This window comes from Leopardus geoffroyi, chromosome C1 (genome assembly GCF_018350155.1).
Source record: "Leopardus geoffroyi isolate Oge1 chromosome C1, O.geoffroyi_Oge1_pat1.0, whole genome shotgun sequence".
Classification (NCBI taxonomy): Eukaryota; Metazoa; Chordata; class Mammalia; order Carnivora; family Felidae; genus Leopardus; species Leopardus geoffroyi.
Genome location: NC_059328.1, coordinates 22,839,446 through 22,856,421, shown reverse-complemented (window position 1 = coordinate 22,856,421; position 16,976 = coordinate 22,839,446). Strand labels below are relative to the sequence as shown.

The 16,976-nt window shown below is 52.8% G+C and overlaps 1 long non-coding RNA gene across 2 annotated transcripts; it reads right to left on the bottom strand.

Moving 5' to 3' along the window:
• Positions 1–2,825: 2,825 nt before the first annotated feature.
• LOC123597494 lies at positions 2,826–11,786 on the bottom strand. 2 transcript variants are annotated; one of them, XR_006712138.1, is made up of 3 exons: positions 11,699–11,786; positions 3,591–3,658; positions 2,826–3,033 (listed from the first exon to the last, which is right to left on the bottom strand). It is a non-coding gene; the product is annotated as an uncharacterized LOC123597494 (long non-coding RNA). The 2 variants fall into 2 exon arrangements; XR_006712137.1 differs by lacking the exon at positions 11,699–11,786 and having other exon boundaries at positions 3,591–3,990.
• Positions 11,787–16,976: the final 5,190 nt, after the last annotated feature.

The following is a 16,976-nucleotide window of genomic DNA, read 5'->3' as shown; positions in this document are numbered from 1 at the left end:
TCCTGCTTCTGTCACCACCCCAGCTCTGCCCCATAGGGAAAGACGGTGTCTGAGTCATTCTGCCCTCTCCGGGGGGTGACAGCTTTGCTTTGGAGAAACGGGGAGCGCTCCCACTCTTCCTTCAACCTTCCTGCCCCAACCTACCTCTGCCTCTTCTTTCATGGGCCCCTCTAAGCTGGGGAATGAGCTCCAGAGACACTGGGCAAAACAGGAGGGGAGACTTTCCCCCAGGGAAGGGATGGATGGCCAGAGACAGGCAGACAGGGGCTCTGGGGGAGCAGGCAGGGGTTCTGGAAAGGCGGCTGCGCCAGACTGAACCACCAGGTTGTATAGTGGGAAATGGGTTCGGATGGCTTTAACCAGTGACCGGGGCGCCGGGGCTCTCCACAGACCGTGGGCTGAACAGTAACTTCCAGAACCAGCCACTGCCAGCACAGGAGATGTTCAAAGGTCTCCTGCCCCGGGCAGAGTTGGCACAGAGGCCTGAGCCTGGACCAGAGGGAGAAGACAGAGCCCCACTGAAGACTGGATCCACGATCCCACCTAAACTCAATCTCACTTCAGGGAAAGTAGGTGCGACTCTGCGGGTTTTCAGAGGACAAGGCTGGTGAGGGGGCCGCAGAATGACCACAGGGGTGGAGGGACCGACAGGGCAGACTGGGACTCCAGGCCTTCTGGAACTTGGTGCACCTGCCCTGGGGTTTCATGCAGGTGCAGCTCTGACACAGGAGGCGGAGGCTGACAGCGACAGTGTGCCCATGCATTTATTTCACGAACATGGATTGAGGTCTAACTACGAGCTGAGCACCGGAGCGGCACGGTCCCTGCTCTTGCGAAGCTCAGAAGCAAATGAACATATAAATAAGTTTTCCGGTTTACGGAGGGGACACCTAAGTGCCAAGGGAAGTAAAGATTTATTGCTTGTAGGTAAAGGAACTAAGATTCGGAGAGGTTGGGTGAATTGATTTGAGCCTCTCATCTAGGAAGTACAGAGTGAGATGCAGAGTAAAGTGTCCTGTCCCGGGTTTGCACACCTGATGCTGTGACACAAGCAGCCGTGACCCCCACTGCCCACCCAGTGCTGCTCTCACAAGAGCGTTTAGGTGAAATAAGGTCCTCCCTGTCCCTGTTTCCTGATCTCTTCCCCAAGGGTGGGTTGGGACAGCCCAGGCTGGGCCCGGTGCTGGGGCTGGCTTCTGGGGTGGGGTCCCAAAGCCAGGGCCAGGGGACAATTCTATCCAGAGATCCAGAGATCCAGAGTAGGGCAATGGTGCTTGGGCTGGAGGATTGATCGTTCCCCGGTGTAGCCCAGGAGGAAACTGAGGCCCGAACGCTGGAGACACCAACAGCCTGATCGAGGCAGAGGGGCTGGAGACGGGCCATCCAAGGGGACAAGACCCAGGTTGGATCTGGAAGCTCCAGGCAAGGGCCACCTTGCCCATGTGCCACCATGTCCCCTGTTCCTGCCATCCTCTTACCTCTGGGTACCAGCCTTAAGCCCGTTGACAGCCACCGCCTCCTGGTTACCAGGATTTCAGGCAAAGTGTTTTCTATAAAATCTTTCTGTAACGTAAGTATGAGTCCCTCCCATACGTATTTGCCAGAAGGACCCAGGAAGTTGTCAGGGAAGAGGTGAACCCTGAGTCCACCCTTGATTTCAGGCTTGGGGAAGAAAACGGAGCAGGAAGGGTGTTCCAGACCAGGGTCTGTCATGTGCAAGCGTGCAAAAGGCAGCGAGGAGACCGGCCTGCAGGTCTCCAAAGGGCAGGCTGCAGGGCAGCTTGGGAGGAAGACGTGAGATCTCAGCCTAAGTGAACTGTTTGAAAAGTCTACCAGCTTACGGACAGGAGGAAGGGAAATCAGCATCGGGCACCTTCTTTGTCGCACGCGTATGTCCTCAACCGGCCTATTTCAGCTCAGAGATAGGCCCCGTGACCTAGGCTCAGAGCAATCCATATGGCACATTCCTCTGGCCCCAGTGACTGGCACAGGGATGGGACCCAACCAAGAGCCACTGAGATGCCATGAGACCTTCACTGAAGCTTCCAAGAAAGAACTCTCGCAATCCTTTGCCCATGAACTTGAACCTGGACGTTTGTAGCCCAGAGCTGTTGCCAACGTGTCATGTGTAGCCTGAGCCGGAGAGAAATGGAGAAAAACCAGGCCAGGGTGACATTACTGGGGGCCCCTTCAGTTGTGGTTGAAACCGATCTGAACCCCGAAAGTTTTCCTACGAGCAGGGAATTCTTTTTTTGCTTCACGTAGTTTGGACTGAGTTTTCTGCCGCGGGCAATCGAACAGAATCGTAACTGTTGGCCAGATCCATGCGAGAAGCTCCAGTAGAGAGGCTGAGGATAAGGAGGGTCAGTATTCCTTTGGTCACTTTCCTTCTTCTCTCTGCTAACTGGCTTCTCTGCTCACTTGTGACCCACCATTACATGTAGCACCAACACAGTCTCTCCCGGGGCGGCCCGATCTGCTGGGATGGATTTACAGCTGATTGACATTGTGTCCTCATCTTAAACTGAAGTTCTCAGGGAGGGGATCGGATTTGCCCAGCCTGGACAGGGTGTCCACTCCAATCCTATTAATTAGCCGTAGGGGTCTTGGGGGGGCGGGTGGGGAAAGGCCGACCAAGGAGAGATGGGCAGGAAATGTAATTCACATTTCTAAAAATTTTTTTTTTCAACGTTTATTTATTTTTGGGACAGAGAGAGACACAGCATGAACGGGGGAAGGGCAGAGAGAGAGGGAGACACAGAATCGGAAACAGGCTCCAGGCTCTGAGCCATCAGCCCAGAGCCTGTAATTCACATTTCTAAACACACATGAATCACGGTCCTTGTTTTCCAAACCCAAGGGAACTAATGCCCCAAGAAGCAAAGCGACTTGCCCACGGTTGCAGAGCTGCTGGGTCACAAAATCCGGGTTCACATCTTGCCCTGCTGGACTCTAAACTCCGCCGTCCTTCCACACTGACGGCCCCGGGGGTTTTTCTTCGGAGCCCTTCGATTCCTTGCATCCGTCCCCTTCCTGCAGGCAGGGGAGGGCAGGAAACAGGAAAGGGGACTTCCCTGAGAGGTGAGGGCACCCACCCTGGCTGGCAGGGGAGGGGAAGCTGCCAACGGGGCTGGCGCACAGTAGGTGCTCAGGGAAGGAAGTGGCCGGTGACTTGGGTGGGGGACACAGATGAGGCGCTGAGCTGGGTGGGAGGTGATGTGGGGCCCTGGCTTTCAGCCCTCACGGTCCCATCGCCCACTGTCAGAGGAGGCTCTGGGCACCACCTGGCCGCAGGAATATGCACGGAGGGGTGCACACGGAGGGGGCACCGGGCACGTAGCCCCAGGATCTGGACGAGGCTCTCCCTCAGGGTCGGGGGAAAGGCCCAGCTACAGGGGCTGGGAGACAAGACTCGGCATGTAGAGAGACTGGGGGCAGGTGCCGGAGGCCAGAAGGGTCGTCCGGGCCTTCTGGCATCAGGACAGAGCAGGGATGTCCCGCCGTGGGGGCCAGGAGGGGGGAGATCCTGACTCAGGGCAAAGAAGGGCACCCACAAGGTCTGGGCCAAGGAGCAGGGCCCGGGCTCAGACCTCAGCTCAGTCGCGGGAATCGGTGGCGGCGACCGTCCGTTTCCACTCTGCGTCTGCGGCTGCGGGGCCTGCGGACGGGAGACCGGAGAAAATCTGGCGCGTCACCGGGGGTGCCCAGTGTAACGCAGACTCAGGGACACAGCGAGGGTTCACCGTTGGCGCCCGGAATCCCGAAGGGAAGGAGACAGTCCTGGGGGCGCCCGGGAGGCGACAGGTCTCATCCTGGGGGTCACGTTGGCGGGGTAGAGGGAGAACTGGACTCGGAAGGGGGCTATCTGGATTCTGGACCCAACTCAGTCTCCAGACCCCTGTGTAAACCGGGGGAAGTCACTCGGCCTCTCTGGGCTTAGCCTGCACATCTGCAGAGCAAGGTCGTTTCTGAGACGGCCGCCAGATTGAGCCTTGGCTCTCCGGGGCTCCGTGTGGCTGCCCTCTCCCCCCCTCAACCCCCACCCCCAGCTTTAAATCTGACCGGCGGCCTCTCCGCTCAAACCCGCCTCTGCCGGAGGAAGGCGAGTCCGTGCCAGGAACCCCCGGTGCTGACGCGGCAGCCCTCGCGGTCACTGCGTGAGGCCGGCCTGGCCGTGACGGGGCTGCTCGGTTCATTAGAGTCTGGGGATAATGTGCCCTCGCCCTTGGAGATGCCATTACAGGGTGGTTTCTGCAGCTGCCTCTGTGGGAGGCGAGAAAATGGAGAAAAAGGGGCAGCAGGAGAGGAATGTAACTCACACCCCCGGGGTGGGGAAGAAGCTGAGGCAGCAAAAGTTTTGTGCTGGTCTCAGCTTGGAGACTTGGGTGTTGGAGGGGAAGCAGCCATCAGCCTCTTGCATTTCCTGTGACGGGACCTTCAGTGCAACCTGGCTGGAGCCCGGAAGGGACTTACTGGGTTCTACAAACAGGAAAGCTCAGACACAGAAGGAGTTTGATTCAGGGGCTCGAGTGATTCTACCAGGACCTGTTTCTTCCTTCATCGTTTAGCACCTCTCTCCCAGGCAAGACCACTCGCAGACCCCTGTCCTGGTGACCAGATGTCTTCCTTCCAGACATCTGGTCCAGTAAAGAGAAAAATTATCTCTCTTCAGGTTGACCCAAAGTCCTGGGCCATTGAACTAAGAGACTGCAGCCTCCGCCCCTGCACCATCAGATTGCACGGAGGTTTGGATTGCGTTGACTGGCTTAGGCTGATCCGGGTCCATCCCAAGAGTGAGGTCAATCCCTCCTCACAAGCCTGGGGCTGAGAGTGGGGAGGGTCCGGCTTTATCAGCAGGAGAATGAACGGGAATGAGGCCATAAAAGCCGAGAGGTGCCCCCTAATAAGTTAAAGGTGGAGGGAAATCAAAGAAAGGGTATTAACAGAAACCACATAAAGGGGGAAAATGCAAATAGTTATGCGTTATGGCTAATCGCATCTCATTTCCCCAATAGTACTGGTTGCCTGAGGTAGAGAATCCCAGACTTCTAGAGTCAAAAGGATCTTCACAATCCTTGGTCCAGCCCCCTTAACCTTCACAGGCAAGACCCAGAGGGCTTGAGCGACTGTGTCAAGGTCACACAGCCCAGGAGAAGATGATGGAGTAGGAAGCCCCAGGAATCCCTCTCTCCACCTGGACAAAAACCGTGCTGGCAGAATCTGTCTGATGTAACGGTTTCGGAAGACTGCTGTCCTCTAGAAGGCTCCCAACTTCCCCTAGAGCGAGTCTGGGCCGCTAAAGTGGAGTTAATTTTACTTCACTTCAGCTCTTGGCTACCCACTCCCCAGTCCCTGGCCCCTCCTGGTGGCTGATATGTGCTTGTGGCTGTGGGGGCACAGACACAGAGGTGAGCGGCCACTGTTGGGACTCCCCCCACGAGTGTGGCCAGACTCCCCTCTTCATGTTGAAGCAACTCAGGGGACTTACAGGGCTGGGGCATTTTTCCCCCTTAGTTTTTCTCTTTTTCCTCTTTCTGGAACTAGACATTTAACAATGAGGGTATCCTGGGGGTGCCTGGGTGGCTCAGTTGGTTAAGCGTTCGACTTCGGCTCAGGTCATGATCTCGCGGTTTGTGGGTTCGAGCCCCGCATCGGGCTCTGTGCTGACAGCTCGGAGCCTGGAGCTTGCTTAGGAATCTGTGTCTTTGTCTCTCTCTGCCTCTCCTCCACTTGTGCTCTGTTTCTCTCTCTCTCTCTCAAAAATAAATAAACATTAAAAAAAAAGTATGAAGACATTCTGAAGCAATGAATATACAGAGGAATTCAGAAAGTTATGGTACATGCCCATGGGAGGGCACAGGTTCTGGCAAGCCTGAGAAGACCATAAATTTATACTTCAGGCTGATCCCTGGTACAGAGACAGTCTACAAAAACCCAACAAACAAAATAAAAACCCCAGTGAACCCTGGCAAAAGGGGGAAGAATCTATTTTCTAGAGTTACCATCCTATAAGATTCAAATGTCTAATTTTCAACAACAACAATAACAGAAACACAGAAGTATGGCCCATTCATAGGAAAAAAAGAAATAAACAAAAGCTGTTCTCGAGAAAGGCCAGATGGCAGATTTACCAGAAAGTGACCTTGAAACAACTATCTCAAAGTTGGGCAAAGCCCTAAAATCAGGTGTGAACAAACTCAAGACAGGGATGCGTGAATAAGATGGAAATATCAATAAAGAATTAGAAAACATAAAAGTATACAAAGAAGAAAGTCTAGAGCTGAAAAGTATAATGTCCCTGAGATGGAAACATCACTGGAGGGATTCTGAAGCAAACTTGGGCAAGTAGAAGAGTCAGTGAGTTTGAAGATAGGACCTTGGGAATTAATGGCGGTAAGCAACAGAAGGAAAAAGAGTTTTAAACAGGTGAACACGGCCCAGTGGACCCACGGGACACCATCAAGGGAAGCAACATACGTACTATGGGAGCACCGTAACTTCAGTTTATAACTCTACCTTTTGTTTTCTACGCAATTTAAGAGACTCATGCATTCAAAAATTATTAGGCTGTGTGTTTGGACACACAGTGAATAAAGATGTGCTTTTGTGACATCAGTAAGTGAACGGGGGTGGGGACAGAGCTGCAAGGTGCAGGGTTTTTGCATGTTATTGAAGCTAAGCTGGCATACATTCCAATGAGAGTGTTACAGCTTTAGGATGCTGGCTGCAGTCCCCATGGCAACCGCAAACAAAACAGCTACAGCATGTACAAAAAAGGAAATGAGAAGAATCAAAATGTTTCACTGTAACAATTACCAACAAAACAGAATACAGCAACTCAGGAGCTGAGGAGCAATGAGGCTCCTAGGCATATAAAATATAAATAACAAAATGACGAATGAAAAGTCCCTTCTTACCACTAATTACATGTAAATGGATTAAATTCTCTACTCAAAAGACAGAGGTGGGCAATATGGACACATGATGCAACTCTATGCAGTCCTTAAGAGACTCACTTTTGATCCGAAGACACAAATCGATCGGGAGTGAAAAGATGGAAAAAGATATTCCATGCCAACAGTAAATCCAAAGACTACAGGGGTGGCTATAATGTCAGACTTGAAATCGAAATAGACTTTAAATCAAGATCACACAGCGCATTAGTGGGAGACCCAGGTCTTCCTAGACAGAACTTGTCCCAGCAGACATCCACCTACTCAGAGCCACTTCTAAACCACAGAGAACTCTTTGCAAGATGAGCCTCACTCACTCAACCCAGCAAGACCAGCCTGCGTGGTCCAGAATTCATGCAGTCATTGTCCAGATGACATCTCAGTAGGTGCGTCCACCTGGGCCCTGCGGAGACCTCTCTCTGAGGGTCCTGGGGTTCTCCACACTTCACACTCATGACTACAGAGCCGACCCCAACCTCTGTCGCCTGGGCCCTGCCTCCCTGCTGGTCTGCACAAGCACTGAAGTTAACTCCCAGAGTACAAGAGATGGCGAGGCCGGTCGTGGTCATCCAGCCCAAACCCTGTGTGTGACGGGGGAGGAAACCGAGGTCCAGGAGAGGAGGAGCATTCCAAGGCCGGCAGAGTGATGTAGCAGAAGGGCTCCCGGCTCCCAGGGTAGTGCTCTCCCACCACACCCCTGCCTGCTGCCTGCACCAGCCCCGAGCCGTGGTCCTCATGGCCCCGGGGGGGAACGTCAGCCATCCTGAAGTCATACTTCCGCACTGACAGCCCCTCTCCCCTGAACAGTGTGCCCTTTTGCAAGGTGTATCCGTCTACTCTCTACTGAAACAGGAGACGGTGGGGGGCCAGAGGGCAGCTGCGGGTCATCCAAGGTCAGCTGCTGACCAGTCCGAGCTAGGACCAGCCCCGCCTCCTCCTTCCAGGACCGAAGCCTTTGAAGAGTTTCTGGGACGTTGGCCTCCCTTGTTCCCGCCCAGCTGGCATCCTGGGAGCGCTGCCCTGGGAACCGATGGGGGAAGGCTGGGTCCCTGGGCCCCTCGCAGCTGGCGGGCAGTGGAGAGGAGGGGGGACGGCTCTCCTGGAGGCCAGTCTGGTGTCCTGTCACCGCACACGGCTACTGGCACAGTTAGGATGGCATTCCTCAGAGTAAGAGGGGCCTGAGCGACAGGAGTAAACAAATCAGGTTTTCTTCCTGAGGAGGCAGGGGCCCCGGGGAAGGCCCAGCAGCTCCAAGATGCCCCGGGGCCCGGCCTCCTCCTTGGTTTCCCTTCAGAGTCCTTGGCATGTGAGGACGCCCCCTGAGGTCGCAGCACAGCCACTCCACCTGGGCCGAGGGGTCTCTTTCAGGACGGGCAGTGGGGGGGCCGCGGTGAGCCCGGCTGATGCCATGTGACAACCTCTGCCCTGCCTGGTGGCCCTGAGCTGTGTCACAAGACTGACTGGTTGGTGGGGTGGGGGTGGGGGGGAGTGTGAGGTTTTTAAGCTGGGAAATTGCTGTCCACAAACGAGAGGGGGATTTGTCAGTAGGGAAGAGGAGGGAGGTGACTGTCAGCGGGCAGCCTGCTGTCGCTGCCCCAACACCGACGACCTCATCTCCCGTCCCTTACCTCCTTGCACCTGCAGGGCTCGGTTGTTGTGATTGCGCAGGGGGAGGCCAACCCCTTGCCAGGGGGGCTCGCAGGAGAGGTTCGCAGGGCCAGCCAGAGCCCTGACTCCCTGCCCCAGGGCACCCACCGCTCCCCAGCTCTGTGCTGCTGCCCCTGCTCCCCTGCTCTCTCCCCTCCTTCCAGTTCTCTGTCCCTCCAGCCCCGGAGCAGCCTGGTGGGTGCGTCCCCGCAGCCCGAAGGTGACCCGAGTTGTGGTGGTTCACCCCTTACGGTTCCGGCACCACGTTCAGGCTGAACCACTGCCATGGAAAGTCCACACGCAAACCACCTCCCCGGCCCGTGTGACACCCCCTCTCTCACGTCCTGCCCGTGGGACGTTCCCAGGGGTAACCTTTGTGGATGACGTTTGAGCAGGCATCTATCAGAATTCAGAACGCACGTACCCTTTGTCCCAGCCATTTAACTCCCAGGAGTCGATCATTCTGAAATACCCAGGAGTGTGTGTTTATGTCTGCGAGGACATCCACATCATTTGTAAAAATCTAATAGCAACGATTGGAGATGATATAATAGTCAATCAATCTGTGCATTGATTCATCAATGCGAAATGAGTGTGGTCCCGGGGGGGCACTGGCTCAGGAGGCTAGCCCTCATATATTTTTGAATTAAAAAAACCCATTTGATGAAAAATATGAATAGCATGCAGCTACTTTGCATAAAAATTGTATGCGCACAGATAACCATCTTGAGGGAGGAGCATTCTTCCAGGGGGGCCCAGGAGGAAATCCTTCCCGGATCTGAGACCCTGTGACAACTGGAACTCTCTGAGGCCATTGGGCACAAAAGTACTTTCCCTCTCAGCTGCTCAAGGGTGCTCCCCCCAGTATCCCTTCCTTGCCCCTGCAGCCTGAATTTTCTCTCTGTAAGGGAGCGTTCCCATCAGCATACAACACGGGGTTATTTCTCCAATCGCCAAACAACAACTCCAAAACAAAACTAACCCTCTCCTGCTACTTTTGCTCGCTTTTACGGTCAAGCACCTCAAAAGAGTCAGCGTACCTGCCATTTGTAATGTCTCTCTCTGAACCCAGACTTGCCTCCCCCACATCCACCATAGCTGCCCCTGTCCAGGTCACCAGGGACCGGCGTATTGGGCTAAGGGTCCGCTCCCAAAGACCCTTGACCTGTGAGCGTTTGACATAGTCACTCACGTCTCTCTGGAACCCTGTCCTGACTTTCCTCCTCCCTCCCTGGCTGTTCCTATCCAGTCTTCTTTGCTGGTTCCTTTTTGGCCCCTTGACCCATAGACCCGGTGCTGTCCTTGGACTCCGTCCTTTGTCCTCTTCTCCTAATTCCCTCTCCCTCATTTGGGAACCTCATCAGACTCATCTACCTCTACATGCTGTTTGTACACCGATGGTCCCCAGATTCACGCCCGAGCCCAGCCTGTCCCTGAACGTGCACCGCCATTCAGCACCTCCCGTGGGTGTCCAACAGGATCTCACAACTCACAGGTCCCAAATGACAGCCCGTTCCCCAGCCCTGTCTTTCCCTCATTTCAGTGTGGGCAATGCCATTCTCCCAGTGCTGGGGCCAGAAACCCGGGGTCAGGCTGGACCCCCCTCGTCTGCTCCCACCCTGTGTCACATCTGTCGGCAGCCCTGGTGGCTCTCCTTCGAAAGAAATCTGGAACATGACCACTTCTCATTACCTCCATGTCCCCCCTCCCCTGCCCCGGGCCCCCATCCCTGTCATATCCTGGATCATCTCAGTAGCCCCCTGGCTGCTCTCCCCACTTCCTCCCGTTTTCTCCAAGAGTCTGTACCTCCAAGAACAGCACAGAGATCACATGTCACCCCGTCAGGTTTGTCTCTCCTCTGCCCAGAAGCTTTCAACGCCCTCATTAAAGAAAAACGTGGAGTCCTTACGATGAACGGCCTAGACCTACATCTACGGAACCCCTGACCCCAGCCTCCTCACTGGCCTCACTCCTGCTCTTGTCCTCTCTGCTCCCTCCACTCCGGCCCCACTGGCCTGCTTGCTTTCCCTTGAACCTGCCAAGCCTTCTCCTGCCCCAGGCCCCTTGCACTTGCTGGTTCTCTGCCCGGGGTCCTCCTCCCCAGACACCCTCCCGGCTCACTCCTCAGTCTGGGATGACCCAGCCATGGACACCACCTATGGCTCTTGTATAAAGTTCCGCACCCTCTTGAGAGTCTTCCCCAGAAAAAAAAAAAAAAAAAAAAAAGTCATCGTCCCTGCTGCCCAGAGCGAAGAGAAGACAGAGGGCGGCAAGTTCCTTTCTAGAATTTACTCCCTCTTAGAAACTAATCTCTTAATCTCTAGAAACTAGTCTCTTCTTAATGTTTTCGCCAAAAAAATGGTAAGCTTCGAATGGTGTCTTAAGTGAGGTAAGAAAGCTGCTGTGACTGGATGTCCCCAACGGCCACAAGTTCTGGCCTGAAGACGTCAGGAGAAGAATCAGAACCCAGCCGCACAGAAAGGCCACCACCCTGCAGACAGAGGTTCTGCTGAAGGGAAAGCTGGCCCCCGGCAAGCACGAACTCTGTGGCCTGAGTCAATGTGGGGTTCAGGGCCAGTCAGAAAGCTGGCTTCCCTGCCTTCCGGGAGGAGGACGGGACCAGCGTGGCCCCGTCCTTCCCACGGAATGGGGACCGACGATTCCGTCTCTGCGTGTCCTGAAATTTCCCACTCGTTGTGGTTTTTATTTATTTATTTTGTAAATGGTTTTATTTATTTTTGAGACAGAGAGAGACAGAGCATGAGGAGGGGAGGGGCAGACAGAGAGGGAGACACAGAATCCGAAGCAGGCTCCAGGCTCCGAGCTGTCGGCACAGAGCCCGACGCGGGGCTGGAACTCGTCAACTGCGAGATCGTGACCTGGGCTGAAGTCGGACGCCCAACCGACTGAGCCACCCAGGCGCCCCCAACTCGTTGTGATTTTTAGAAATCGATCCAAGTCCTCTCTGAGGCTGAGCCGGGAGACATCCCTAGTCTAAGCGGATTGTAACTCCCCCCCCCCCCACCCCTCCCCGCCCCAAAAGTTAATAGTGAGTATCTTAGATGAGAGGAAGTGGAGAGGAACGCGGGAAAGCTGACCATTTTACATTGCTGCGCTGTTCGAGTGGTTTTTATTTTCCCAGCGAGCTTATATTACCTTGGCGGTGTCTGTGTGCGTACTACGTACACGTGCGTGCGTGTGCGTGCGGGCGTACGAAGGCGTGCCCACGTGGGTGCTCATGCGTGTCCCAGCTGGGGCGAGAGGGCCACTGCCCGGGGAAAGGGATTGCGCAGTGTGCAAAAGGATTTGTCGAAGGCTCCTTTGAAGTGCCCTGCTCTCCAGGGGCCTACGGAGAAGGATTTTGATTTGTAAACACTTCGCCTTCAAGGTCTCAGGCAGCCCTGAAACTCGTGGTCAGTTTCCTTTTTCAAGTTCCATCCGGCTTCCCCCACGTGTCCCCAGGCTGCCGCTGCGGGCCCAGCACCGCGGGTGAAGGAAGGGGACGCGCTGTGCTCCAGAGGAACCCGGCGCTGGCGGGGGCCTCACAGAGGCTCGGAAGGACCTGCTCAGAAGCAGTCACCGGGGGCGCCCAGCCAGACCCTCTGCACGTCCGCAGATCCAGCCAGGAGCCCGGATGCCAAGGGGGTCTCTGGTCTCCCAGGGTGACAGGGAAGGCCCGGGGCCCTGCTGTAGTCAGGAGCGGGTGGGGGTGATGGGGAAGGGAAACCCGCCGCTCTGCTTCTCCGTTACCACCGACTGCAGAACCCCCACAAGGAGCCTGCAGTGTGATGGGCGACAGTTTTTGAAACAACGAGACGAAGAAGTTGACAGAAGCTTGTGAAAACACACCTCAGTTACACCTAGCGGAGGGAGGGAAGGAGCGGGGTGCCTTCTCGGGTTCTCAGTTCCCCCGTTCCGCCCCGTACGTTGGCCTCATCTACAGATGCCCTTCTTGTCCCCGATGTACAGACTGCCTGTGTCTCTGATACTGGACAATCTGAAACCTTGGGACAGGACTGTGGTTACAGTGAATTTTTATTTTACAGTTCCTTTCTGAAATGAGTTTCCCTATTGGTAAAACCTTTAAAAAAAAAAACTTTTTTTTAGTTCATTTATTTAGTTCTTTATTGAGAGAGTACACATGAGTGAGCAGAGGAGGGGCAGAGAGAGAGAGGGGGAGAGAGAGCGAGTCCCAAGCAGGCTTCTCGCTGTCAGTGCAGAGCTCGAACCCATGAACCGTGAGATCATGACCTGAGCCAAAATTCAGAGTAGGACGCTTGACCGACTGAACCACCCAGGCGCCCCAATAAAACCTTTCTAAACAAGGGTGTTTTTTTCTTGAAATGAGAAAGCAAGGTGTGCACGGGCACACACACACACACACACACACACACACACAAATGTAAGAAGGTGAAGCTAAGAGTGTTTACACCCCACGGGGCTATTGTGCACATGAATTTAATACAAGCTCTGTGACACGGTGCCTGGCACACAAGGGACGCTCAGGCCGGGTGTCGCCGTGGCCTCGTTGCGACTGTCGCTGTGTGGTTGTGGGTATTGCTGTTGAACATCGAGGGTCTGGGTGGGATTTTTATTATATCTTTAATTTTTTTTTAACGTTTAGTTTTGAGAGACAGAGAGAGACAGAGCACACGTGGGGGAGGGGCAGAGAGAGAAGGAGACCCAGAATCCCAAGCAGGCTCCAGGCACCGAGCTGTCAGCACAGAGCCCGACGCGGGGCTCGAACTCACAGACCGAGAGATCATGACCTGAGCCGAAGTCGGACGCTCAACCGACTGAGCCACCCAGGCGCCCCTGGGTGGGATTTTTGCTGTAGGACCTCCATCCCTTGGCTGACTCACCAGGAACATCAGAACCACATGCTGAAAAAAAGCAGGATGACCCCTTAACACCATTTCCGGTTTCAATAATCTTTGCTGTTGGGGTTCTACTGGGCCGGCGAGCTCTGATGCTGACGGTACAGGAGGGCGGGAGGGTGCTTTTGGAGCACCCCGTTCCTTTCCTCCAGGATTCAACACCTTCCCTCGTCCCTGCATCCAGGAAACACTATGCGGCCGTCTCCTTATTCCCATTCTACCAGTGAAGAAGCTGAGGCTGGCATCCTCGGTTTATATGTGCAGCCTTCCTCCTTCTGGGCGCGGGCAGTGGGCCCTCCCCTTGCCTGGCGTGTGAGGTCACACGGGGCAACCGAGATTCTCTGGTCTTGGGCAGTTGGGAACCATTGGCTCAGTGGGTGGATTTTTTCTGGATCGTTGCCTGCAAAGCAATATTCGATGGTGCCACCCCCCTCGGGTGCTCATCTCCCTGCCTGCCTCTCCCTGTCCCCATCCCCCCTGCCAGCCGCCTTATGAAGTGGCAGGGCAGATCACTAATCTTGAAAAAAAATCTAAATAAAAGTGTCTCGAGTAAACTGGAGGGGAGGAGATGGGCAGGCGGCCCCCGAGGAGCCCATAAATCCAAAGCTGATGAATTACCTGGGCAGGTGTCTCGGCCGCTGGCATCCTGGCTCGTGACGGGGGCAGCATAATTAGTTCTCTGGCGCTGGGTGTCTGGAGGGAGCTGTTCCATTTTTCTCGCTTTTTGCCACTAGATTTCGGGAAGGTGTTTGCTAAATTCGCCCTCCACTCCCTTGCCTAAATATTAGGTATATCTGGTGAGGGCTCAGCCTGACCTGTAGTAAAGAAGAGTTGGTCCCTAAACCGCCCGCCCAAAGCTTCTCCTGGGGGGTGTGACAGGTGGCTGGCTGGACAGTCAGCCATTCATAACCATCATCCCCATCAGTGGTGCCATAAAATTCCCTTCCTTCCCCTTTGCCTGCTCTGTGGATGGCTGTACCCAGTGCGAGGCAGGGGGAGTAAACTGCTAAGAACGATCCCTGCCCAGATGGGGACAGGGAAGGAAAGGGGCAGCTGGCCAGCAGGGCCATCTTTTTGTGTCCAGCTTGAACCTCCTCCTCACTAAATCAGAGCTCCAACAGGAACCCAACACACTCCAATCAGCAAAGCCAAAGATGCTAGGGTGTTCTTTCCCAACCAAATTGCCCCAGATCCCCTGGAAGGGCCCGTGTTCCATTGTTACAATTCAAAATTAGATGGCTTTTCTTCTGGACGTAGGCTTTTCTGAGCAATTCAGCTTCCATGAAAAACAGCCAAGTGCCTCCTTCTGAGCACCATTGAGAATCACATCATAAGACTCAACATAAAAGTGGTGTATGCAAGACAGAATCACATTATTCCCTCACACATCAATTCTAGAATTGATGTGTGGCTCCATCATGGCCTCATGAGGTGGCTCCAGTCTTGGGGACCCGGACTGTTTCCTTCCTCCTTCGGCTTGTCATTCCTGAATTGTTGGCCTTATTAATCTTGTGAACTGTGGCTCAACTCCCCATCCGCATCCCCTCCAATAGGAGAGGAGAACAGGAGGCTATGCAAAGTATGGCCTTTCCCTTTAAGGACACAACCCGGAACTGGCATACATGAAGATTCACATCATCATTGGCAGAAATGAGCCACGTGGTTGCACCGTGCTGCAGGGGAAGCCGGAAAGTGTAGTTTTCATTTTATGCAATTGAAATTGAGGTTCTGTAACTAAAGGAGGAAGTGGAGGATATATGGGCATGGGGTGAGATGGGGTGGGTAGGAAGTTGTTGGCTGGTCACGTCAGATCTATGTGTAAGAGGAATATTTGGGGGAACTGGGGTGGGGCTGGCCACGGGAGGGGAAGAGATGGGTTCATTCTGTCTTTTCTAGCTTTCCTGCCTTCCTGGGGCCTTGCTTCTTTTCCTTTGACCTTTCTCAGCCTTGATCCAGGTTATGTGGTTCTTTTCTTATTTTAATTTGGATCTTCTGAAGTAGCTCCTGAATCACTGAGGATCATGAAATACCCCTGGGATTCACCAAACCAAGTGCAACTATAAAGAATCTCAGAGAACTGAGTTGTTGGAAGCTACTCTGTGCCAGACACTGCCAGGTGCTGGGGATACAGCCCAGAGCAAAGCAGGTGCAGTCCCTTCCCTCTTGGAATGTGGGCCACAGCAGGAGAAAAATCACACAAATGCACATCAAACTGCAGCTATGATTTCCACTCCCGGCCAAGAAGGAGTAATAGGGACTGGGTTGAGATTTACCCTTCGACCCGAAACAAGTAAAAAATTGGACAAAAATACATGAAACAACCATTTTTCAGACGTTAGCCATCAAGAAAGAAGACACAACAAGCCCCGAAAGATAAGAATGAAAAGGCAAATCCCGTGAATATCTCATGTTTTATATCTAAAAAAAGTCTTTCTCTTTTGTTTTTGAAAAATATTCTTATAGATTTTACAATTTTTTTAGTCTAAGAGGGCTTTCCCCCCAGCGTTTTCAAACATTTCTCTACTGGTTCCTCACTTGAATTGTTTTTGAAGAGAAATATACTGTCATCCTTATTTTTGTTCTTCTGTGTGTAATGTGTCTTTTTTCTCCCTCCGGATGGTTTCAAGGCCTTCTCTTTACTGCTGGCTTTTAGCACTTTGATCATGATGTGACCCAGTGCGGTTTTTTTTCATATGTTTTTTGCTTGGGATTTGCTGAGCTTCTTGGACCTGTGGGTGTACACTTTCCATCAAATTTGGAATCTTTTTGGCTATTTTTTTTTTCAAAAATTTTTTGTCCTAAAGGAGTGAATCACCAGCAGATTTGCACCATGAGGGTGTTAAATGTCATTTGGGCAGAGGAGAAATGATACTGGATGGATCTCACAAAGGAGTGAAGTGTGCTGGTAAGAGAAATTACACAGGCTAACATAAAAGAGTTTCTGTTATTATTTACATCTTGGTAAAAACACAGTTGAACATTTGAAGACCAATAACAACAATTTAGTGTTCGGTTTATAACATATGGAAAAGTACAGTGTATGACCATGGGAGCATAAAGGCCTAGAGGGGAGATATAACTAGTACAGAATTCTTACATTAAATGTGAAGTGATATGATACCACTTGAAGGTACATGGTAGTATATAAGGCTGTATAGTATGAGCCTTAAAGCAACCACTAAAATACCAAGACAAAAAGCTATACGTAATAAGCCAACAAAAAAGATTAAATAGAATCAGAAAAATAATAAGTTATTCATAAAGAAGGCAGAAAAAGATGAAAAAAAGTGAACAAAGTACAGATGCAGAAAACAGAAAACAAAGAGCAAGCTTATGTATAAAAAACTAACCAAATTAATAATTATGCTAAATGTAAATGGCCTAAACACCCAAATTAAACGTGCAGGTAGTCAGATTAGATTAAAAAAAAAAAAAGCAAGACTCAGCTATATGTTGTTCACAAGAAATTCACTTTAAATATTGACACAAATAGGTTAAA